At 50.8% G+C, this 27,067-nt stretch overlaps 1 pseudogene; it reads right to left on the bottom strand.

Annotated features, from left to right (window-relative positions):
• Nucleotides 1-367: 367 nt before the first annotated feature.
• The window catches only part of LOC121843179, a 35,174-nt pseudogene continuing 8,474 nt past the window's right edge, over nt 368-27,067 (bottom strand).

The following is a 27,067-nucleotide window of genomic DNA, read 5'->3' as shown; positions in this document are numbered from 1 at the left end:
AACACTTATCACGGTTTGGACTGAAATAGGTGCTGGAGCTCCACAATACTGTTAATTTTCTGTCGAACGCCTGATGATAGGTAATGTTAACTAGTGCTGGGTTGGACCAAAAGCCTGCACCTACCTCTAAAGAGTTGGTGACCAGTGATGTTTCTCTGTCTGAACTTGGTAATTACTTCTTTCCCCCAGTTTGCATGTGTAAAAAAATATGTTTTCAGCCATGTTGATTTAAAACCCAACAATGAACAGTGGGGGTCGGTTGGTGTGAGAGGGAGGCATGTAATTCTCGTGAATTTGTCTCCTAAATAAATAAACTACCTTCAGCTTTGAAGACGTCATTATTTGGGGTTTAAACTACGCCAGACTGTTTGTGAAAAGGGGCTTTTATTTTAAGCAACAAAACATTAAAATACATGGTGTAGTATATTTCAGACACACAAACATCTGTATACAAGGACAGAAGAATTGCTATATGCAGGATTCATGTTAAGCCAGACGGCTAGTTGAATAGACAAGTAAATCATCGTAGAAAGGCCTTTAGTTACCTTAACGTACATAAAAGGACACGTAGAAACATCAGTTGGCCTCTCTAGCTAGCTACAGACACGAACTAGTTAGCGATTCTTTTTTTGTGCCTGCGGCCGATGAGACGGGCCTTTTCGCGGCCCTTTGTTCTGGTCTGGTTGGGCCTGGGTGGTACGGGACACGGCAGACACCCCGTCTACAAACTTGGTCTTGAACAGAACGTTGGCGTTGGTGAACATGCCATCCTTCAGAGAGACCACCACAAACTACAGAGAGGAGAAACCAGAAAGAGACAATGGGTTTTATGTAACTAGGCAAGTCAGTTAAGAACAAATTCTTATTCAGAACAACAGGTGTTTACCTTGTCGGCTCAGGGGATACGATCTTGCAACCTTTACGGTTACTAGGCTACTACCCCCCCCAGTGTGTGTGTGTAGGACAGGTGCGTTACCTGGGAGTGTGTGAAGTGTGTCCTCAACATCTGTCCTATGTTCTGTGTGTGTGAGAGGTCCAGGGCAGCATCCACTTCGTCCAAGATGTAGATGGGAGCCGGTTTAAACAGCAGCATGGCCAGGATCAGAGACAAGGCTACCAGAGACCTGGAACACACAGTTGCAGTGCATTCAGACCCTTGACTTTTTCCAGTTTGTTACAACTCTAAATTATTATTTTTTTTTACCTCAACACAACCTTTGTGTGAAAATGTATCTAAGAAAGAAAACCACATTTCCATCAGTATTCAGACCCTTTACTCAGTACTTTGTTGAAGCACTTTTGGCAGTGATTACAGCCTCCAGTCCTCTTGGGTATGACACTACAAGCTCGGCACACCTGTATTTGGGGAGTTTCTCCCATTCTTCTCTGCAGATCCTCTCAAGCTCTGTCAGGTTGGATGGGGAGCGTTGCTTTCAGGTTTCCAGAGATGTTCGATCGGGTTCAAGTCCGGGCTTTGGCTCGGCCACTCAAGGGCATTCAGAGACTTGTGTCGAAGCCACTCCTGCGTTGTCTTGGCTGTGTGCTTAGGGTCGTTGACCTGTTGGAAGGTGAACCTTCACCCCAGTCTGAGGTCCTGAGCAGGTTTTCATCAACGATCTCTCTGTACTTTTCTCCATTCATCTTTCTCCCAGTCCCTGAAAAACATCCCACAGCATAATGCTGCCACCACCATGCTTCACCGTAGGGATGGTACCAGGTTTCCTCCAGACGTGACGCTTGGCCTTCAGGCCAAAGAGTTCAATCTTGGTTTCACCAGAGAATCTTGTTTCTCATGGTCTGAGAGTCTTCATGTGCCTTTTACTGAGGAGTGGCTTCCGTTTAACCACTCTACCATAAAGGCCTGATTGGTGGAATGCTGCAGAGATGGTTGTCCTTCTGGAAGGTTCTCCCATCTCAGAGGAACTCTGGAACTCTGTCAGAGTGACCATCAGGTTCTTGGTCACCTCCCTGACCAAAGACCTTCTCCCCAGATTGCTCAGTTTGGCTGGGCGGCCAGGAAGAGTCTTGTGGTTCCAAACGTCTTCCATTTCAGAATGATGGAGGCCACTGTGTTCTTGGGGACCTTCAATGTTGCAGAAATGTTTTGGTACGCCTCCACACAATCCTGTCTCGGAGCTGTACGAATAACTCCTTCGACCTCATGGCTTGGTTTTTGCTCTGACATGCACTGTCAACTGTGGGACCTTATATAGACGGATGTGTGCCTTTCCAAATCATGTCCAATCAAGTTGTGGAAACAGGATGCACCTCAGCTCAATTTCGAGTCTCATAGCAAAGAGTCTGAATACTTATGTAAATAGGATAATTCAGATTATTTTTTTATTTGCAAACATTCCTAAAAAAACTTTTCGCTTTGTCACATTATGGGCTAGTGTGTGTAGATGGATGAGAATGTTATTTTTTTTAAATCAATTTTAGAATAAAAACACACAGTTACACACGCGTTCGGCCAAAGAGGACCATTCTGTTCACTTGAGTCCACTTCAATAGAATCAAAGATAGTGTTACTGATCACTAGACAATCAAAAAAAGAGCTGTCTTAATCCATCATCTGACCTTTGACACCTTCTGGCTGCGCGTACACAGGCAGTACAATTCTGATATTTTTCACACCAATTGATGTTTTGGCCAAATCATATCAGATTTTTTCCCCCAGAGCTGATCTGGGTAAACAACCATTGTGTTTGCAGAGGTGAGGAAACTAGAAATTAGTAGCACAAGTCTAACACACACACACACTGTATGTATCAATAACCAATCAGTTAATGATTCAATTGATCTCCCCGTACCTCTGTCCTCCGCTGAGTTCAGTGAGGTTCTCCTTCCACGTGTTTCCCAGAGCCACCTTGAACTCCAGGCCCTCTAAGGCCCCGCAGCCCTCAGGAGGGGCCAGACGGGCATCAGCCCCCGGCAGCAGAGTGGAGAAGATACTGCCAAAGTCTTTATTCACCTGGAGACACACAGAGATGAGACAGAGACAGAAGAACGAGAGGAGACAGAAAAGTTTGATGAGTCACTTTGCCAGAGACATGAAGACTTAATTCCTGTTAGCTTCGTCTCAGAGGACAAACACAGTCATGTCTTTTTACCACAACTTGTTTTCACATCAAAATGGTCCTGTATCATTAAGACATTTATCAAACACAGAGACAGACACACCTTCTGACAGACAGACAGACACACAGAGACAGACACACCTTCTGCCAGGCAGACAGACACACAAACCTTCTGCCAGGCAGACACATCAGAAACAGACAGACCTTCTGCCAGGCAGACACATCAGAGACATCAGAGACAGACAGACCTTCTGCCAGGCAGACACATCAGAGACAGACAGACACATCAGAGACAGACAGACCTTCTGCCAGGCAGACACATCAGAGACAGACAGACATCAGAGACAGACAGACACATCAGAGACAGACAGACACATCAGAGACAGACAGACCTTCTGCCAGGCAGACAGACAGACACACAGAGACAGACAGACCTTCTGCCAGGCGATGTTGAGGGCCTCCTTCTTCTTCTGGTCCAGCTCCTCTATGGTCTGGAGGATCTTAGACTTGTCATTCTCTACGATCCTCTTCTTCTTCATCAGGTCATTATACTGATGGAAGTTAGGGCAAAAATAGGGTCAAGGGTCACGTACTCTCCTCCAATCATATCAAAGGGTGCTCCCATTACCTATTGACATCTGCCAGAACCTCGAGAAGGGCCCAAGAGGGGGAGGAGGAATCCAAATAGATTTGGTACAAGGTCCAAAGGAAACACACACAAACACACCCTCCCAGCCTGAAACACACCTCTCCACACACACAAACTCACCTCCCCAAACACACACACACACCTCCCCAAACACACCCTCTCCTCAGCCTGACTCAACATGTAAAACACCTCCCCAAACACACACACACACACCTCCAAACTCACCCTCTCCTCAGCCTGACTCAACATGTAAAACACATGTGACACACCTCCCCAGACCTCCCAAACACACACACACCTCCCCAAACACACACACACCTCCCCCCAAACTCACCCTCTCCCTCAGCCTGACTCAACATGTAAACACACCTCCCCAAACACACACACACTCCCCAAACTCACCCTCTCCTCAGCCTGACTCAACATGTAAAAACACCTCCCCAAACACACACACACACCTCCCCAAACTCACCCTCCTCCCTCAGCCTGACTCAACATGTGACACACCTCCCCAAACACACCTCCCCAAACACACACACACCTCCCCAAACACACACCTCCCCAAACTCACCCTCCCCAAACTCACCCTCTCCTCAGCCTGACTCAACATGTGACACACCTCCCTAAACTCACACACACCTCCCCAAACTCACAAACACCCTCCCCAGCCTGAAACACACACACACCTCCCCAAACACACACACACACACACACACCCTCCCCAACTCACCCTCTCCTCCCCAAACTCACCCTCTCCTCCCTAAACTCACCCTCTCCTCCCTAAACTCACCCTCTCCCTGACCAACATGTGAAACACCCTCACCTCCCTCCCCTCAAACTCCCCTCCCCCAAACTCACCCTCTCCTCCCTAAACTCACCCTCTCCTCCCTAAACTCACCCTCACCTCCCCAAACTCACCCTCTCCTCCCTAAACTCACCCTCTCCTCCCTAAACTCACCCTCTCCTCCCCCCCAAACTCACCCTCTCCTCCCTAAACTCACCCTCTCCTCCCCAAACTCACCCTCTCCTCCCTAAACTCACCCTCTCCTCCCCAAACTCACCCTCTCCTCCCTAAACTCACCCTCTCCTCCCTAAACTCACCCTCTCCTCCCTAAACTCACCCTCTCCTCCCCAAACTCACCCTCTCCTCCCCAAACTCACCCTCTCCTCCCTAAACTCACCCTCTCCTCAGCCTGACCTCAACATGTTCATGGCTCTCTTGTTGACAGATCTCTCCAGTCGTGACTTGGACTCTTCCAGCTTCCTCAGCCTCTGGCCCGCCTCTTTAGGGTTGTTGACCTTGAAGTCGTATCCCGTGTCTCCCTGGGCTGGCCGAACAGGCCTCTCTCCTGACTGATCCACTCGTGTTCCTCTAACAACGAGACACCTGGAGAGAGATGGATAGAGGGCAGGGAGAGGGATGGATAGAGGACGGAGAGGGATGGATAGAGGACGGAGAGAGATGGATAGAGAGAGAAAAGAGACGTTAGTCTGGCTAGCAGAACACGACTCTCACGGTCCTCTAACAGAAGGAACATCTAGTGCTGTGATTTAGTGATCTCTTCTGAAGAGACAAACAGATCAAATGGAGATTAGAAAGCAGAGTTGATCAGTAACTACCTTAGCAGCAGCCTCCTGACTGTCTTTACGGTGTTTGATCAGTAACTACCTTAGCAGCAGCCTCCTGACTGTCTTTACGGTGTTTGATCAGTAACTACCTTAGCAGCAGCATCCTGACTGTCTTTACGGTGTTTGATCAGTAACTACCTTAGCAGCAGCATCCTGACTGTCTTTACGGTGTTTGATCAGTAACTACCTTAGCAGCAGCATCCTGACTGTCTTTACGGTGTTTGATCAGTAACTACCTTAGCAGCAGCCTCCTGACTGTCTTTACGGTGTTTGATCAGTAACTACCTTAGCAGCAGCCTCCTGACTGTCTTTACGGTGTTTGATCAGTAACTACCTTAGCAGCAGCCTCCTGACTGTCTTTACGGTGTTTGATCAGTAACTACCTTAGCAGCAGCATCCTGACTGTCTTTACGGTGTTTGATCAGTAACTACCTTAGCAGCAGCATCCTGACTGTCTTTACGGTGTTTGATCAGTAACTACCTTAGCAGCAGCCTCCTGACTGTCTTTACGGTGTTTGATCAGTAACTACCTTAGCAGCAGCATCCTGACGGTGTTTGATCAGTAACTACCTTAGCAGCAGCATCCTGACTGTCTTTACTGTGTTTGATCAGTAACTACCTTAGCAGCAGCATCCTGACTGTCTTTACGGTGTTTGATCAGTAACTACCTTAGCAGCAGCCTCCTGACTGTCTTTACGGTGTTTGATCAGTAACTACCTTAGCAGCAGCATCCTGACGGTGTTTGATCAGTAACTACCTTAGCAGCAGCATCCTGACTGTCTTTACGGTGTTTGATCAGTAACTACCTTAGCAGCAGCATCCTGACTGTCTTTACGGTGTTTGATCAGTAACTACCTTAGCAGCAGCATCCTGACTGTCTTTACGGTGTTTGATCAGTAACTACCTTAGCAGCAGCATCCTGACTGTCTTTACGGTGTTTGATCAGTAACTACCTTAGCAGCAGCATCCTGACTGTCTTTACGGTGTTTGATCAGTAACTACCTTAGCAGCAGCATCCTGACTGTCTTTACGGTGTTTGATCAGTAACTACCTTAGCAGCAGCATCCTGACTGTCTTTACGGTGTTTGATCAGTAACTACCTTAGCAGCAGCATCCTGACTGTCTTTACGGTGTTTGATCAGTAACTACCTTAGCAGCAGCATCCTGACTGTCTTTACGGTGTTTGATCAGTAACTACCTTAGCAGCAGCATCCTGACTGTCTTTACGGTGTTTGATCAGTAACTACCTTAGACTCCTGTGTCTTTACGGTGTTTGATCAGTAACTACCTTAGCAGCAGCCTCCTGACTGTCTTTACGGTGTTTGCTGATGTTGTGTTCCAACTCTTTAATCTTCAACTGAGACTCATTGGTTCTCTCTCTCATATGGTTGGCTTCTGTACTTTTACCCTGGAACACACACACACACACACACACACACACACACACACACACACACACTTTGTTATCATGGAACATGATATTACATCGTCAAAGTAGCTCATAAGAGTTGGGTAGAACTGAGATATTTTTTACAAAGTGATCTGATCCTAGATCAGAGGTTATAGTAATCTCTCATGGACAGATGCACGTAACAACTGATATTGTCGCGTCTCTAGGAGCCTCTATTTTCTCAATTTGATTCCTTCCCCCCCAATTTTCTCAGGTTTTTATTCTCAAAAATCACACTTCAAGTCCATAACAATGTTTAAACCATATCAGGAGACCACTTGAGGTCTGGGTAAAATCTCAATGTTCATTTTGGGATGTAGGATCCTCTTTAATTGGGTGGTAGATACTATGGAGCCTAGTGGTTAGAGTGTAGAGGTGGCAGGGTAGCCTAGTGGTTAGAGTGTAGAGGCGGCAGGGTAGCCTAGTGGTTAGAGTGTAGAGGTGGCAGGTGGTTAGCCTAGTGGTTAGAGTGTAGAGGTGGCAGGGTAGCCTAGTGGTTAGAGTGTAGAGGTAGCAGGGTTAGCCTAGTGGTTAGAGTGTAGAGGAGGCAGGTAGCCTAGTGGTTAGAGTGTAGAGGTAGCCTAGTGGTTAGCCTAGTGGTTAGAGAGGCAGTAGCCTAGTGGTTAGAGGAGGCAGGTAGCCTAGTGGTTAGAGTGAGAGAGGCAGGTAGCCTAGTGGTTAGAGTGTAGCCTAGTGTGAGTGGTTAGGGAGGCAGGTAGCCTAGTGGTTAGAGGAGGCAGGTAGCCTAGTGGTTAGAGGAGGCAGGTAGCCTAGTGGTTAGAGTGTAGAGGTGGCAGGTAGCCTAGTGGTTAGAGCGTAGGTGGCAGGTTAGCCTAGTGGTGGCCTAGAGGTAGAGGTGGCAGGGTAGCCTAGTGGTTAGAGCGTAGAGGAGAGCAGAGGTAGCCTAGTGGTTAGAGGAGGTAGGGTAGCCTAGTTTTAGAGCGAGGCAGGTAGCCTAGTGGTTAGAGCGTAGAGGCGGCAGGGTAGCCTAGTGGTTAGAGTGTAGAGGCGGCAGGGTAGCCTAGTGGTTAGAGTGTTGGACTAGTAACCGGAAGGTTGCAAGTTCAAATCCCCGAGCTGACAAGGTACAAATCTGTCGTTCTGCCCCTGAACAGGCAGTTAACCCACTGTTCCTAGGCCGTCATTGAAAATAAGAATTTGTTCTTAACCCGACTTGCCAAGTTAAATAAAAGGTCAAATAAAATATTTTGTGACAGAGGAGTCTCCTCCTTCAGTGTGGAACTAAGCATGTTACTGAGCCGACAGTCAGTGATCTTACAAGTCATTTTCAGGCCCAACAACATCAGGCAGACGAGTCCGATTTGCCCGCTGAACGAGTCCTATAACCATATTCTCTTGCACATCACTTTCAGCATTTAAATGCTTTGTAAAAAAATTAATTAAAATGTCTCGCGCAATATTAGGCTTTCTTAGCTGAGTGACAGCTAGGGCTGATCCCATTTAGTCAACTGGTTGGTTGATAGGCTGTTGGTCAACAGATCTTAATGGTGCACAAGACACCTGTCTGATTGGTTCCTGTCTGGGTGGACTGATCCATTGTGGAGGCCGTGGGCGATGGCACAGTCCATCAGTCTCAGACACCTGTCTGAGTGGACTGATCCATTGTGGGGTGGTGGGGGAGCGGGATTTTGCTAATCTCCTTAGTATCTTTTCACCTACATCTCCAGCAGAACTTGATCCAGCATCTGATGCTTTTATGAAGGATTTTAGTTCTGCGTGTCCGAGATGGTTTCCACGACAACATGACGATGATGATGATGAGGAGCAGCATGGTAATAACAACACCAGTACTACTGACAATAATGTAGTGATCATACCTTGATCTCTTTGTCCTGGGCTACGATCACCTCTTTCTGTCTAGTCAACTCCTCCTGGGCCTTACGCACAGACTCCTGGAGAGAGGTTGAGGAAGGAGAGTGTTGTTAGTGATAAAGTATATAAACAAATATAGCTAGTTCATGTCAACAATCCAGACACTCGGGCCGGGCTAACTGATGAGGTGGACACTCGGGACCGGGCTAACTGATGAGGTGGACACTCGGGCCGGGCCAACTGATGAGGTGGACACTCGAGGACCGGGCTAACTGATGAGGTGGACACTCGGGGCCGGGCTAACTGATGAGGTGGACACTCGGGCCGGGCTAACTGATGAGGTGGACACTCGGGCCGGGCTAACTGATGAGGTGGACACTCGGGGCCGGGCTAACTGATGAGGTGGACACTCGGGCCGGGCTAACTGATGAGGTGGACACTCGAGGGCGGGCTAACGGGGCCGGGCTAACTGATGAGGTGGACACTCGAGGCCGGGCTAACTGATGAGGTGGACACTCGGGGCCGGGCTAACTGATGAGGTGGACACTCGGGGGACCGGGCTAACTGATGAGGTGGACACTCGGGGCCGGGCTAACTGATGAGGTGGACACTCGGGGCGGGCTAACTGATGAGGTGGACACTCGGGGCCGGGCTAACTGATGAGGTGGACACTCGGGCCGGGCTAACTGATGAGGTGGACACTCGGGCAGGGCTAACTGATGAGGTGGACACTCGGACAGGGCCGGGCTAACTGATGAGGTGGACACTCGGACAGGGCTAACTGGGCTAACTGATGAGGTGGACAGGGCTAACTGAGGTGGACACGGGCTAACTGATGAGGTGGACACTCGGGACAGGGCTAACTGATGAGGTGGACACTCGGGGCCGGGCTAACTGATGAGGTGGACACTCGGACAGGGCTAACTAATGAGGTGGAGGACATTTGACAGTATTGGACCAGGAGGTAAACGGTACCTTGTTCTCTGCCACGGTGGTGGACATGTTGTCTATCTGTTCCTGGATCGTCTTCATGGCTTCGTCTACTGCCAGGATCTGTTGTTCATAGCCAGTCTGCTCCCTCTTCAACTCCTCCAACTCTAGGACCAGGGACTCAGCCTCCTACACACACACACACACCTTTCATGTCAAAAGTGCAACCCCCTTGTTTGTACACTGTGGAGGGTCTTGAATAGTGTTATTGTGCTGGGGTAATGTAACCCGGGTCACGGCTGGGGTAATGTAACCCGGGTTACAGGGCTTGTGTCTGTGTATCTGTGTGTCTGTGTCTCTGGTCTCTGTGTGTGTGTGTCTCCACCTGTTGTCTCTCCTTCAGTTTCTTGCTGAACGCGTCAGCCTTGGTTTTAGCAGAGTTGACTTTCTGTTGAGCAGCTTTTAGTTCCTTCTCCCTCTCTGCCTCTGCATTCCTCATCTTATCCTCCAACACCTGGTGGAGCCAGGAGAGGGTTAACACCACATCAACAGGAGAGGAGAGGGTTAACACCACATCAACAGGAGAGGAGAGGGTTAACACCACATCAACAGAGAGAGGAGAGGGTTAACACCACATCAACAGAGAGAGGAGAGGGTTAACACCACATCAACAGAGAGAGGAGAGGGTTAACACCACATCAACAGAGAGAGGAGAGGATTAACACCACATCAACAGAGAGAGGAGAGGGTTAACACCACATCAGAGAGAGGAGAGGGTTAACACCACATCAACAGAGAGAGGAGAGGGTTAACACCACATCAACAGAGAGAGGAGAGGGTTAACACCACATCAACAGAGAGAGGAGAGGGTTAACACCACATCAACAGAGAGAGGAGAGGGTTAACACCACATCAACAGAGAGAGGAGAGGGTTAACACCACATCAACAGAGAGAGGAGAGGGTTAACACCACATCAACAGAGAGAGGAGAGGGTTAACACCACATCAACAGAGAGAGGAGAGGTTAACACCACATCAACAGAGAGAGAGAGAGGGTTAACACCACATCAACAGAGAGAGGAGAGGTTAACACCACATCAACAGAGAGAGGAGAGGGTTAACACCACATCAACAGAGAGAGGAGAGGTTAACACCACATCAACAGAGAGAGGAGAGGGTTAACACCACATCAACAGAGAGAGGAGAGGGTTAACACCACATCAGAGAGGAGAGGGTTAACACCACATCAGAGAGAGGAGAGGGTTAACACCACATCAACAGAGAGGAGAGGGTTAACACCACATCAACAGAGAGAGGAGAGGGTTAACACCACATCAGAGAGGAGAGGGTTAACACCACATCAGAGAGGTTTAACACCACATCAACAGGAGAGGAGAGGGTTAACACCACATCAGAGAGAGAGAGGAGAGGGTTAACACCACATCAACAGAGAGAGGAGAGGGTTAACACCACATCAGAGAGAGGAGAGGGTTAACACCACATCAGAGAGAGGAGAGGGTTAACACCACATCAACAGAGAGAGGAGAGGGTTAACACCACATCAGACAGAGAGAGGAGGGTTAACACCACATCAGAGAGAGGAGAGGGTTAACACCACATCAGAGAGAGGAGAGGGTTAACACCACATCAACAGAGAGAGGAGAGGGTTAACACCACATCAGAGAGAGGAGAGGGTTAACACCACATCAGAGAGAGGAGAGGGTTAACACCACATCAGAGAGAGGAGAGGGTTAACACCACATCAGAGAGAGAGGGGTTAGAGGAGGGTTAACACCACATCAGAGAGAGGGAGAGAGGGTTAACACCACATCAGAGAGAGGAGAGGGTTAACACCACATCAGAGAGAGGAGAGGGTTAACACCACATCAGAGAGAGGAGAGGGTTAACACCACATCAACAGAGAGAGAGGGGTTAACACCACATCAACAGAGAGAGGAGAGGGTTAACACCACATCAACAGAGAGAGGAGAGGGTTAACACCACATCAACAGAGAGAGAGAGGGTTAACACCACATCAACAGGAGAGGAGAGGGTTAACACCACATCAACAGAGAGAGGAGAGGGTTAACACCACATCAACAGAGGGAGAGGGTTAACACCACATCAACAGAGAGGAGAGGGTTAACACCACATCAACAGAGAGAGGAGAGGGTTAACACCACATCAACAGAGAGAGGAGAGGGTTAACACCACATCAACAGAGAGAGGAGAGGGTTAACACCACATCAACAGAGAGAGGAGAGGGTTAACACCACATCAACAGAGAGGAGAGGGTTAACACCACATCAACAGAGAGGAGGAGAGGTTAACACCACATCAACAGAGAGAGAGGGTTAACACCACATCAGAGAGAGGAGAGGGTTAACACCACATCAGAGAGAGAGGAGAGGTTAACACCACATCAGAGAGAGGAGAGGGTTAACACCACATCAACAGGAGAGGAGAGGTTAACACCACATCAACAGAGAGAGGAGAGGGTTTAACACCACATCAGAGAGAGGAGAGGGTTAACACCACATCAACAGAGAGAGGAGAGGGTTAACACCACATCAACAGAGAGAGGAGAGGGTTAACACCACATCAGAGAGAGGAGAGGGTTAACACCACATCAGAGAGAGGAGAGGGTTAACACCACATCAGAGAGAGGAGAGGGTTAACACCACATCAGAGAGAGAGAGGGTTAACACCACATCAACAGAGAGGAGAGGGTTAACACCACATCAACAGAGAGAGGAGAGGGTTAACACCACATCAACAGGAGAGGAGAGGGTTAACACCACATCAACAGAGAGAGGAGAGGGTTAACACCACATCAACAGAGAGAGGAGAGGGTTAACACCACATCAACAGAGAGAGGAGAGGGTTAACACCACATCAACAGAGAGAGGAGGGGTTAACACCACATCAGAGAGAGAGGGTTAACACCACATCAACAGGAGAGGAGAGGGTTAACACCACATCAACAGAGAGAGAGGGTTAACACCACATCAACAGGAGAGGAGAGGGTTAACACCACATCAACAGAGAGAGGAGAGGGTTAACACCACATCAACAGAGAGAGGAGAGGGTTAACACCACATCAACAGGAGAGGAGAGGGTTAACACCACATCAGAGAGAGGAGAGGGTTAACACCACATCAACAGAGAGAGGAGAGGGTTAACACCACATCAACAGAGAGAGGAGAGGGTTAACACCACATCAACAGAGAGAGGAGAGGGTTAACACCACATCAAGAGAGAGGAGAGGGTTAACAGAGAGAGGAGAGGGTTAACACCACATCAACAGAGAGAGGAGAGGGTTAACACCACATCAACAGAGAGAGGAGAGGGTTAACACCACATCAGAGAGAGGAGAGGGTTAACACCACATCAACAGGAGAGGAGAGGGTTAACACCACATCAGAGAGAGGAGAGGGTTAACACCACATCAGAGAGAGGAGAGGGTTAACACCACATCAGAGAGAGGAGAGGGTTAACACCACATCAGGAGAGGAGAGGGTTAACACCACATCAGAGAGAGGAGAGGGTTAACACCACATCAACAGAGAGGAGAGGGTTAACACCACATCAGAGAGAGGAGAGGGTTAACACCACATCAGAGAGAGGAGAGGGTTAACACCACATCAACAGAGAGAGGAGAGGGTTAACACCACATCAACAGAGAGAGGAGAGGGTTAACACCACATCAACAGAGAGAGGAGAGGGTTAACACCACATCAACAGAGAGAGAGAGGGTTAACACCACATCAGAGAGAGGAGAGGGTTAACACCACATCAACAGAGGGAGGGGTTAACACCACATCAACAGAGAGGAGAGGGTTAACACCACATCAGAGAGAGGAGAGGGTTAACACCACATCAGAGAGAGAGAGGGTTAACACCACATCAACAGGAGAGGAGAGGGTTAACACCACATCAGAGAGAGAGAGAGGGTTAACACCACATCAACAGAGAGGAGAGGGGTTAACACCACATCAACAGAGAGAGGAGAGGGTTAACACCACATCAACAGGAGAGGAGAGGGTTAACACCACATCAGAGAGAGGAGAGGGTTAACACCACATCAGAGAGAGGAGAGGGTTAACACCACATCAGAGAGGTTAACACCACATCAACAGAGAGAGGAGAGGGTTAACACCACATCAACAGGAGAGGAGAGGGTTAACACCACATCAACAGGAGAGGAGAGGGTTAACACCACATCAGAGAGGAGAGGGTTAACACCACATCAACAGAGAGGAGAGGGTTAACACCACATCAACAGAGAGAGGAGAGGGTTAACACCACATCAACAGAGAGAGGAGAGGGTTAACACCACATCAGAGAGAGGAGAGGGTTAACACCACATCAGAGAGAGGGTTAGAGGGTTAACACCACATCAACAGAGAGGGAGGGGTTAACACCACATCAACAGAGAGAGGAGAGGGTTAACACCACATCAACAGAGAGGAGAGGGTTAACACCACATCAACAGAGGAGAGGGTTAACACCACATCAACAGAGGGAGAGGGGTTAACACCACATCAGAGGAGAGGAGAGGGTTAACACCACATCAGAGAGAGGAGAGGGTTAACACCACATCAGACAGAGAGGAGAGGGTTAACACCACATCAACAGAGAGAGGAGAGGGTTAACACCACATCAACAGAGAGAGAGGGTTAACACCACATCAACAGAGAGAGGAGAGGGTTAACACCACATCAGAGAGAGGAGAGGGTTAACACCACATCAACAGAGAGGAGAGGGTTAACACCACATCAGAGAGAGGAGAGGGTTAACACCACATCAACAGAGAGGAGAGGGTTAACACCACATCAACAGAGAGAGGAGAGGGTTAACACCACATCAACAGAGAGAGGAGAGGGTTAACACCACATCAGAGAGAGGAGAGGGTTAACACCACATCAACAGAGAGAGGAGAGGGTTAACACCACATCAACAGAGAGAGGAGAGGGTTAACACCACATCAACAGAGAGAGAGAGGGTTAACACCACATCAACAGAGAGAGAGAGGGTTAACACCACATCAACAGAGAGAGGAGAGGGTTAACACCACATCAACAGAGAGAGGAGAGGGTTAACACCACATCAACAGAGAGAGGAGAGGGTTAACACCACATCAACAGAGAGAGAGGGTTAACACCACATCAACAGGAGAGGAGAGGGTTAACACCACATCAGAGAGAGAGGAGAGGGTTAACACCACATCAACAGAGAGAGGAGAGGGTTAACACCACATCAACAGAGAGGAGAGGGTTAACACCACATCAACAGAGAGAGGAGAGGGTTAACACCACATCAGAGAGGAGAGGGTTAACACCACATCAACAGAGAGAGGGTTAACACCACATCAACAGAGAGAGGAGAGGGTTAACACCACATCAACAGAGAGGAGAGGGTTAACACCACATCAGAGAGAGAGAGAACACCACATCAGAGAGGGGGTAACACCACATCAACAGAGAGAGGAGAGGGTTAACACCACATCAGAGAGAGAGAGGGTTAACACCACATCAGAGAGAGAGGAGAGGGTTAACACCACATCAGAGAGAGGAGAGGGTTAACACCACATCAGAGAGAGGAGAGGGTTAACACCACATCAACAGGAGAGGAGAGGGTTAACACCACATCAGAGAGAGGAGAGGGTTAACACCACATCAACAGAGAGAGGAGAGGGTTAACACCACATCAACAGAGAGAGAGAGGGGTTAACACCACATCAACAGAGAGAGGAGAGGGTTAACACCACATCAACAGAGAGAGGAGAGGGTTAACACCACATCAGAGAGAGAGGGGTTAACACCACATCAGAGAGAGAGGGTTAACACCACATCAGAGAGAGGAGAGGGTTAACACCACATCAGAGAGAGAGAGGGTTAACACCACATCAGAGAGAGAGGAGAGGGTTAACACCACATCAACAGAGAGAGGAGAGGGTTAACACCACATCAGAGAGAGGAGAGGGTTAACACCACATCAACAGAGAGAGGAGAGGGTTAACACCACATCAACAGAGAGGAGAGGGGTTTAACACCACATCAGAGAGAGGAGAGGGTTAACACCACATCAACAGAGAGGAGAGGGTTAACACCACATCAACAGGAGAGGAGAGGGTTAACACCACATCAGAGAGAGGAGAGGGTTAACACCACATCAACAGAGAGAGGAGAGGGTTAACACCACATCAGAGAGAGGAGAGGGTTAACACCACATCAACAGAGAGAGGAGAGGGTTAACACACATCAGACAGAGAGAGGGTTAACACCACATCAACAGAGAGGAGAGGGTTAACACCACATCAACAGAGAGGAGAGGGTTAACACCACATCAACAGAGAGAGGAGAGGGTTAACACCACATCAACAGAGAGGAGAGGGTTAACACCACATCAGAGAGAGGAGAGGGTTAACACCACATCAACAGAGAGAGAGAGGGTTAACACCACATCAACAGAGAGAGGAGAGGGTTAACAGAGAGGAGAGGGTTAACACCACATCAACAGAGAGGAGAGGGTTAACACCACATCAACAGAGAGAGAGAGGGTTAACACCACATCAACAGAGAGAGGAGAGGGTTAACACCACATCAACAGAGAGAGGAGAGGGTTAACACCACATCAACAGGAGAGGAGAGGGTTAACACCACATCAACAGAGAGGAGAGGGTTAACACCACATCAGAGAGAGGAGAGGGTTAACACCACATCAACAGAGAGAGGAGAGGGTTAACACCACATCAACAGAGAGGAGAGGGTTAACACCACATCAGAGAGAGGAGAGGGTTAACACCACATCAACAGGAGAGGAGAGGGTTAACACCACATCAACAGAGAGAGGAGAGGGTTAACACCACATCAACAGAGAGGAGAGGGTTAACACCACATCAACAGGAGAGGAGAGGGTTAACACCACATCAACAGAGAGAGGAGAGGGTTAACACCACATCAACAGGAGAGGAGAGGGTTAACACCACATCAACAGAGAGAGGAGAGGGTTAACACCACATCAACAGAGAGGAGAGGGTTAACACCACATCAACAGAGAGAGGAGAGGGTTAACACCACATCAACAGGAGAGGAGAGGGTTAACACCACATCAACAGAGAGAGGAGAGGGTTAACACCACATCAGAGAGAGGAGAGGGTTAACACCACATCAACAGAGAGGAGGAGAGGGTTAACACCACATCAACAGAGAGAGAGGGTTAACACCACATCAACAGAGAGAGGAGAGGTTAACACCACATCAACAGAGAGAGGAGAGGGTTAACACCACATCAACAGAGAGGAGAGGGTTAACACCACATCAACAGAGAGGAGAGGGTTAACACCACATCACAGAGAGGAGAGGGTTAACACCACATCAACAGAGAGAGGAGAGGGTTAACACCACATCAACAGAGAGAGGAGAGGGTTAACACCACATCAACAGAGAGAGGAGAGGTTAACACCACATCAACAGGAGAGGAGAGGGTTAACACCACATCAGAGAGAGGAGAGGGTTAACACCACATCAGAGAGAGAGGGGTTAACACCACATCAGAGAGAGAGAGGGTTAACACATCAACAGAGAGGAGAGGGTTAACACCACATCAACAGAGAGAGAGAGGGTTAACACCATCAACAGGAGAGGAGAGGGTTAACACCACATCAACAGGAGAGGAGAGGTTTAACACCACATCAACAGAGAGAGGAGAGGGTTAACACCACATCAACAGAGAGAGGAGAGGGTTAACACCACATCAACAGAGAGAGGATTAACACCACATCAACAGAGAGAGGAGAGGGTTAACACCACATCAACAGAGAGGGTTAACACCACATCAACAGAGAGGGTTACCACCACATCAACAGAGAGAGGTTTAACACCACATCAACAGAGAGGAGAGGTTTAACACCACATCAACAGAGAGAGGAGAGGTTTACCACCACATCAACAGAGAGAGGTTTAACACCACATCAACAGAGAGGAGAGGGTTAACACCACATCAACAGGAGAGGAGAGGGTTAACACCACATCAACAGAGAGAGGAGAGGTTTAACACCACATCAGAGAGAGGAGAGGGTTAACACCACATCAACAGAGAGAGGAGAGGGTTAACACCACATCAACAGAGAGAGGGGTTAACACCACATCAACAGAGAGGAGAGGGTTTAACACCACATCAACAGAGAGGAGAGGGTTTAACACCACATCAACAGAGAGGAGAGGGTTAACACCACATCAACAGAGAGAGGAGAGGGTTAACACCACATCAACAGAGAGAGAGAGAGGGTTAACACCACATCAACAGAGAGAGGAGAGGGTTAACACCACATCAACAGGAGAGGAGAGGGTTAACACCACATCAACAGAGAGAGGAGAGGTTAACACCACATCAACAGAGAGAGAGGGTTAACACCACATCAACAGAGAGGAGTTAACACCACATCAACAGAGAGGAGAGGGTTAACACCACATCAACAGGAGAGGAGAGGGTTAACACCACATCAACAGGAGAGGAGAGGGTTAACACCACATCAACAGAGAGAGGAGAGGGTTAACACCACATCAACAGGAGAGGAGAGGGTTAACACCACATCAACAGGAGAGGAGAGGGTTAACACCACATCAACAGAGAGAGGAGAGGGTTAACACCACATCAACAGAGAGAGGAGAGGGTTAACACCACATCAACAGAGAGAGGAGAGGGTTAACACCACATCAACAGAGAGGTTAACACCACATCAGAGAGAGGTTTAACACCACATCAACAGGAGAGGAGAGGGTTAACACCACATCAACAGAGAGGAGAGGGTTAACACCACATCAACAGGAGAGGAGGTTTAGGGTTTAACACCACATCAACAGAGAGAGGAGAGGGTTTAACACCACATCAACAGAGAGAGGAGAGGGTTTAACACCACATCAACAGAGAGGAGAGGTTAACACCACATCAACAGAGAGAGGAGAGGGTTAACACCACATCAGAGAGAGGAGAGGGTTAACACCACATCAGAGAGAGAGGAGAGGGTTAACACCACATCACATCAGAGAGAGGAGAGGGTTAACACCACATCAACAGAGAGAGGAGAGGGTTAACACCACATCAACAGGAGAGGAGAGGGTTAACACCACATCAACAGAGAGGAGAGGGTTAACACCACATCAGAGAGAGGAGAGGGTTAACACCACATCAGAGAGAGGAGAGGGTTACAGAGAGGAGAGGTTTAACACCACATCAACAGAGAGAGGTTTACCACCACATCAACAAAGAGAGGTTTAACACCACATCAACAGAGAGAGGTTTACCACCACATCAACAGAGCCAGGACAGAGGGTTCCCGAGACCCATTCATATGGGGAAAAAACAAATTATGCACGGATGACTAACTGGCTTTATAAGGGCGCCAGGTAGCCTAGTGGTTAAGAACATGGGGCCAGTAACCGAAAGGACACTGGTTTAAATACCTGAGCCAATGTGCCGCTGAGCAAGGCACTTAAACCAAATTAAACTCTGTAATATATTTATTTTAATTGGGAGGGGAGGAAGGGGGGGGGGTAATTAGGTTTGCTAAATGGCATACATTATCTCAGGGTAGGGTTGCAAAATTCTGGTAGCATGTGATCCTAAATGCAGACCCCTGATAGGTCCAGACATGACCTGTGGATAATAAGTCATGTGATCCTGAATGGAGACCACTGATAGGGGTAGATATGACCAATGGGGATAATCTGACCTTGTACTTCTCATCTGCCTTCTTCTGGACCTCCTTACTGCTGCGCAGGGTCTCCTCACACTCCTCTGAGAGAGAGAGACACACACACACACACACACACTTTTAATGTGAGTCATACTGTATTAACAGGAAGTTTAAAATGCCGACGGATAAAATGTGTTTGTTTGACATGGTGGGATCTGTTCCATGTTGGTTAAATGTAATAATGTGAGAAATGGGAGGTGGAAACGTCTTTAAAGGTGTAAATATCGATACAGTATAATAACCATCATATGGAACTCAACGTGGAGTCACGCTGTGACGTGGTGTGTGACGTGGTGTCACGCTGTGACGTGGTGTGTGACGTGGAGTCACGCTGTGACGTGGTGTGTGACGTGGTGTCACGCTGTGACGTGGTGTGTGACGTGGTGTCACGCTGTGACGTGGTGTGACGTGGTGTGTGACGTGGTGTGTGACGTGGAGTCACGCTGTGACGTGGTGTGGACGTGACGTCACGCTGTGACGTGGTGTGTGTCACGTGGTGTGTGCTGGACGTGGTGTGTGACGTGGAGTCACGCTGTGGCGTGGTGACGCTGTGACGTGGTGTGTGACGTGGTGTCACGCTGTGACGTGGTGGTGTGTGACGGAGTCACGCTGTGACGTGGTGTGTGACGTGGTGTCACGCTGTGACGTGGTGTGTGACGTGGTGTCACGCTGTGACGTGGTGGTGGTGTCACGCTGTGACGTGGTGTGTGTGACGTGGAGTCACGCTGTGACGTGGTGTGTGACGTGGTGTCACGCTGTGACGTGGTGTGTGACGTGGTGTCACGCTGTGACGTGGTGTGTGACGTGGTGTCACGCTGTGACGTGGTGCTGCTGTGACGTGGTGTCACGCTGTGGTGTCACGCTGTGGTGTGTGACGTGGTGTCACGCTGTGACGTGGTGTGTGACGTGGTGTCACGCTGTCACGCTGTCAGTGACGTGGTGTGTGACGTGGTGTGTGACGTGGTGTGTGACGTGGTGTCACGTGGACGTGGTGTGTGACGTGGTGTCACGCTGTGACGTGGTGTGTGACGTGGTGTCACGCTGTGACGTGGTGTGTGACGTGGTGTCACGGTGACGTGGTGTCACGCTGGTGTGGCGTGGTGGTGTGTGACGTGGTGTCACGCTGTGACGTGGTGTGTGACGTGGTGTCACGCTGTGACGTGGTGACGTGGCTGTGTGGTGTGGTGGTGTCACGCTGTGACGTGGTGTGTGACGTGGTGTCACGCTGTGACGTGGTGTGTGACGTGGTGTGTGACGTGTGACGTGGTCACGCTGTGACGTGGTGTGTGACGTGGTGTGTGTGACGTGGTGTGTGACGTGGTGTGTGACGTGGTGTGTGTGTGTGGCGTGGTGTGTGACGTGGTCACGCTGTGACGTGGTGTGTGACGTGGTGTCACGCTGTGACGTGGTGTGTGACGTGGAGTCACGCTGTGACGTGGTGTGTGACGTGGTGTCACGCTGTGACGTGGTGTGTGACGTGGTGTCACGCTGTGACGTGGTGTGTGACGTGGTGTCACGCTGTGACGTGGTGTGTGACGTGGTGTCACGCTGTGACGTGGTGTCTGGTCCTCCCGCTACGACTCAGGATAACATGCAGTTTAATGAGGCTACAGATTAAATAAACGATGATGATGAACTTCACAGGATGATGAAAGTGAAAAGGTGATGAGTTTGATGCTCCTTTCCAATAAACAGAGGGTCTTATTCTGGTGACATGATGATCTGTCCACTGTATCCTGCCAGCTGTTGGCGAGACAGCAAGTGCCAACACCATTTGCTATTTAAAGTAACAGGTTTTGTGAAAAACAAAAACGATCAAATCAGCCACTTTGGGTTCATCCTGTTTTTATCTTAACCCCCCGACCCCTGACCTAATTTCCCAGATACCAGGAAGTCTAAGAATCATTGTGGGCTTTGTTCTACTCCTCTCTCTCTCTCTCTCTCTGTTACAACCACCTCACTTCCTGTCACAGGAATACCAGCGGTAGGTTTAAATACCACCCCACTTCCTGTCACTGGAATACCTGCTGTAGGTTTAAATAACATCCCACTTCCTGTCACAGGAATACCAGCGGTAGGTTTAAATAACATCCCACTTCCTGTCACAGGAATACCAGCGGTCCACCTCACTTCCTGTCACAGGAATACCAGCGGTAGGTTTAAATACCACCTCACTTCCTGTCACAGGAATACCAGCGGTAGGTTTAAATACCACCTCACTTCCTGTCACAGGAATACCAGCGGTAGGTTTAAATACCACCTCACTTCCTGTCACAGGAATACCAGCGGTAGGTTTAAATACCACCTCACTTCCTGTCACAGGAATACCAGCGGTAGGTTTAAATACCACCTCACTTCCTGTCACAGGAATACCAGCGGTAGGTTTAATCACAGTCAATCAATCGTCAGCTTCAAGCTACCTCTAGTAAACCCCATGTCCGACACAGACTAGCTACAGGAAGCTAGAGTGGACACTATAAAACTCAGCATGAGGAGGGCACAAATACCTTACTGTTTGTTATTAACTAAATAATTGTTACGTATCCAACAAATAAAACATAACTACATCCTTTTTCCACCTCACAGTTCAACTCTTTGGGATCAAGTGTTGTCCCACCTTCAAAAATATGTTGAAGAACAGTGTGTGTGAGTGAGTGAGTGAGTGAGTGAGTGAGTGAGTGAGTGAGTGAGTGAGTGAGTGAGTGAGTGAGTGAGTGAGTGAGAGAGTGAGTGAGTGAGTGAGTGTGTGTGTGTGTGTGTGCTCACCGATGGTCTTCAGTAACATCTTCAGTTCTTCCTGTTGTTTATGGAAGGAGCTCTGATGGAGTTTAACCTGGAGAATATCTAACTCTTCTGTCTTCATGTCTAACTGCTGCTTTAACAAACGATACCTAGAGGGAGGAGAGGAGGGAGAGGAGGGAGAGGAGAGAGGGTAGAGGAGGGAGAGTAGAGGGCAGAGGAGGGAGAGAGCAGAGGAGGGAGAGAGCAGAGGAGGGAGAGAGTAAAGGGTAGAGGAGGGAGAAGGTAGAGGAAGGAGAGGGTAAAGAGTAGAGGGTAAAGGGTAGAGGAGGGAGGGGGTAGAGGAGGGAGAGAGTAGAGGGTGGAGAGAGAGGGTAGAGGAGGGAGAGAGTAGAGGAGGAGGGAGAGGGTAGAGGAGGAGGAGAGAGGGTAGAGGAGGAGAGAGAGGGGAGAGGGAGGAGGGTAGGGTAGAGAGAGGGTAGAGGAGAGAGAGGGTAGGGTAGAGGAGGGAGGGAGGGGGTGGAGGGAGGGAGGGGAGAGAGGGTGGAGGGAGGGAGGGGAGAGAGGGTAGAGGAGGGAGACAGAGAGAGGGTAGAGGAGGAGAGAGACAGAGAGAGGAGAGAGGAGAGGGTAGAGAGGAGGGAGAGGAGAGAGAGGGTAGAGGAGGGAGAGGGAGAGAGGGTAGGGGAGGAGAGAGAGGAGGGAGAGGAGGGTAGAGGAGAGAGAGAGGGTAGAGGAGGGAGAGAGAGGGTAGAGGGAGGGGAGGGTAGGGAGAGAGGGTAGAGGAGGGAGAGGAGGAGGAGAGGAGGGAGAGGGTAGAGGAGGGAGAGGGTAGAGGAGGAGAGAGGGTAGAGGAGGGAGAGGGAGAGGGTAGAGGAGGGAGAGGGTAGAGGAGGGAGAGGGTGGGAGGGAGGAGAGAGGGTAGAGGAGGAGAGGAGGGAGGAGGGGGAGAGGGTAGAGGAGGGAGGGAGGGGTAGGGGAGGAGGGAGAGGGTAGGGAGGGAGAGGGGAGAGGAGGGAGAGGGAGAGAGAGGGTGGAGGGAGGGAGAGGGGTAGAGAGAGGGTGGAGGGAGGGAGGGGAGAGGGTAGGGGGTGGAGGGAGAGGGTAGGGAGGAGAGAGAGGGGAGGAGAGGGAGGGAGAGGGAGAGAGAGGGTAGAGGAGGGAGAGGGTAGAGGAGGAGAGAGAGGGTAGAGGAGAGGAGAGGGTAGAGGAGGGAGAGGGGTAGAGGAGGGAGAGAGAGAGGGTAGGAGGGAGGGAGAGGGTAGAGGAGGGAGGGAGGGCAGAGGAGGGGGAGAGAGAGGGTAGGGAGGAGGGAGAGGGAGAGAGGAGGGAGAGAGAGGGTAGAGGAGGGAGAGGGGGAGGGAGAGGGGTAGAGGAGGGAGGGAGAGGGAGAGAGAGGGTAGAGGAGGGAGGGAGAGGGCAGAGGAGGGAGAGGAGGGAGGGAGGGGAGAGAGAGGGGTAGAGGAGGGAGGGAGGGGAGAGAGAGGGTAGAGGAGGGAGGGAGGGGAGAGAGAGGGTAGAGGAGGGAGGGAGGGGAGAGAGAGGGTAGAGGAGGGAGGGAGGGGAGAGAGAGGGTAGAGGAGGGAGGGAGGGAGAGAGAGGGTAGAGGAGGGAGAGGGAGGGTAGAGAGAGGGTAGAGGAGGGAGGGAGGGGAGAGAGAGGGTAGAGGAGGGAGGGAGGGGAGAGAGAGGGTAGAGGAGGGAGGGAGGGGAGAGAGAGGGTAGAGGAGGGAGGGAGGGGAGAGAGAGGGTAGAGGAGGGAGGGAGGGGAGAGAGAGGGTAGAGGAGGGAGGGAGGGGAGAGAGAGGGTAGAGGAGGGAGGGAGGGGAGAGAGAGGGCAGAGGAGGGAGGGAGGGGAGAGAGAGGGTAGAGGAGGGAGGGAGGGAGAGAGAGGGTAGAGGAGGGAGGGAGGGGGAGAGAGAGGGTAGAGGAGGGAGAGGGAGAGAGAGGGTAGAGGAGGGAGGGAGGGGGAGAGAGAGGGTGGAGGGAGGGAGAGGGAGGGTAGAGGAGGGAGGGAGGGGAGAGAGAGGGTAGAGGAGGGAGGGAGGAGAGAGAGAGGGTAGAGGAGGGAGGGAGGGGAGAGAGAGGGTAGAGGAGGGAGGGAGGGGAGAGAGAGGGAGAGGAGGGAGGGAGGGGAGAGAGAGGGTAGAGGAGGGAGGGAGGGGAGAGAGGGGTAGAGGAGGGAGAGGGAGAGAGAGGGTAGAGGAGGGAGGGAGAGAGAGAGGGTAGAGGGAGAGAGAGAGAGGGAGAGGGGTAGGGAGGGGAGGGGAGAGAGAGGGTAGAGGAGGGAGAGAGGAGAGAGAGGGGTAGAGGGGAGGGAGGGAGAGAGAGGGTAGAGGAGGGAGGGAGGGGAGAGAGAGGGAGAGAGAGAGAGGGGAGGGAGGGAGAGAGAGAGAGAGGGGGGAGGGAGAGAGGAGTAGAGGAGGGAGAGAGAGAGGGAGGAGGGAGGGAGGGAGAGAGAGAGGGGTAGAGGAGGGAGAGGAGAGGGGAGAGGGGAGGGAGAGAGAGGGAGGGAGAGGAGGGAGGGAGAGAGAGGGGTAGAGGAGGGAGAGGAGAGAGGGTAGAGGAGGAGAGAGAGAGAGAGAGGGGTAGAGGAGGGAGGAGAGAGAGGGTAGAGGAGGGAGAGGAGAGAGGGTAGAGGAGGGAGAGAGAGAGAGGGTAGAGGAGGGAGAGAGAGAGAGGGTAGAGGAGGGAGAGAGAGAGAGGGTAGAGGAGGGAGAGAGAGAGAGGGAGGAGGGAGAGGAGTAGAGGAGAGGGAGAGGGAGAAGGAGGGAGGGAGAGGGAGAGAGGGGGTGGAGGGAGGGAGGGGGTAGAGAGAGGGTGGAGGGAGGGAGGGGAGAGAGAGGGTAGAGGAGGGAGAGAGAGGGTAGAGGAGGGAGAGGGTAAAGGGAGAAGGTAGAGGAGGAGGGCAGAGAGGGTAAAGGGGGAGAGAGAGAGAGGGTAGAGGAGGGAGAGAGAGAGAGGGTAGAGGAGAGGGAGAGGGTAGAGGGAGAGGGTAAAGGGAGAAGGTAGAGGAGGGAGAGAGAGGGTAGAGGAGGAGAGAGAGCGAGGTGGGATGGGGGAGAGAGAAGGAATATATAGAGAAATGTTTCAGAAACATTGAATTAGCTGAACTCCTAAAGCTCCATAGTAAATGTTTCAGGGCAGCCACCTCTCAGCGGTCCCCTTGAGACCAGACAGTTGTTTGTCCAGGGCCTGTAGCTCCGTCTCCGTGGCTGACAGACTGTCCTGAACCTCTCTCAGCTCCTGGAGACTGGACAACACGGCAGAGGCCGACTGGGAACGGGCTCCTACAGGGAGACGGAAAATAAACACCACATTACCGAGGAGGGAAGGAGAGAGACACATGACAACACACAGACCGACTCCTACAGGGAGAGAGACACACATGACAACACACAGACCGACTCCTAGAGGGAGAGAGACACATGACAACACACAGACTGACTCCTAGAGGGAGAGAGACACATGACAACACACAGACCGACTCCTAGAGGGAGAGAGACACATGACAACACACAGACTGACTCCTAGAGGGAGAGAGACACACATGACAACACACAGACCGACTCCTAGAGGGAGAGAGACACATGACAACACACAGACCGACTCCTAGAGGGAGAGAGACACATGACAACACACAGACCGACTCCTAGAGGGAGAGAGACACATGACAACACACAGACTGACTCCTAGAGGGAGAGAGACACATGACAACACACAGACCGACTCCTAGAGGGAGAGAGACACATGACGACACACAGACCGACTCCTAGAGGGAGAGAGACACATGACAACACACAGACCGACTCCTAGAGGGAGAGAGACACATGACAACACACAGACCGACTCCTAGAGGGAGAGAGACACACATGACGACACACAGACCGACTCCTAGAGGGAGAGAGACACACATGACGACACACAGACCGACTCCTAGAGGGAGAGAGACACATGACAACACACAGACCGACTCCTAGAGGGAGAGAGACACAGTAAGACTGGACAACACAGACTGACTCCTAGAGGGAGAGAGACACAGTAAGACTGGACAACACAGACTGACTCCTAGAGGGAGAGAGACACATGACACACACAGACCGACTCCTACAGAGGGAGAGACACACATGACGACACAGACCGACTCCTAGAGGGAGAGAGACACATGACAACACACAGACCGACTCCTAGAGGGAGAGAGACACATGACGACACACAGACCGACTCCTAGAGGGAGAGAGACACATGACGACACACAGACCGACTCCTAGAGGGAGAGAGACACACATGACGACACACAGACCGACTCCTAGAGGGAGAGAGACACACACAGACCGACACACAGACCGACTCCTACAGGGGGAGAGAGACACACATGACGACACACAGACCGACTCCTAGAGGGAGAGAGACACATGACGACACACAGACCGACTCCTAGAGGGAGAGAGACACATGACGACACACAGACCGACTCCTAGAGGGAGAGAGACACATGACGACACACAGACCGACTCCTACAGGGAGAGAGACACATGACGACACACAGACCGACTCCTACAGGGAGAGAGACACACATGACGACACACAGACCGACTCCTACAGGGAGAGAGACACACATGACCACACAGACCGACTCCTAGAGGGAGAGAGACACATGACGACACACAGACCGACTCCTAGAGGGAGAGACACACATGACGACACACAGACCGACTCCTACAGGGAGAGAGACACACATGACGACACACAGACCGACTCCTAGAGGGAGAGAGACACATGACGACACACAGACCGACTCCTACAGGGAGAGAGACACATGACGACACACAGACCGACTCCTAGAGGGAGAGAGACACACATGACGACACAGACCGACTCCTAGAGGGAGAGAGACACACATGACGACACACAGACCGACTCCTACAGGGGAGAGACACACATGACGACACACAGACCGACTCCTAGAGGGAGAGAGACACACATGACGACACACAGACC

This window comes from Oncorhynchus tshawytscha, unplaced genomic scaffold, assembly GCF_018296145.1.
Source record: "Oncorhynchus tshawytscha isolate Ot180627B unplaced genomic scaffold, Otsh_v2.0 Un_contig_4768_pilon_pilon, whole genome shotgun sequence".
NCBI classification, from domain to species: Eukaryota; Metazoa; Chordata; class Actinopteri; order Salmoniformes; family Salmonidae; genus Oncorhynchus; species Oncorhynchus tshawytscha.
The sequence above is the reverse complement of the archived record's forward strand: the minus strand, read 5'-3'. Positions and strand labels throughout refer to the sequence as shown.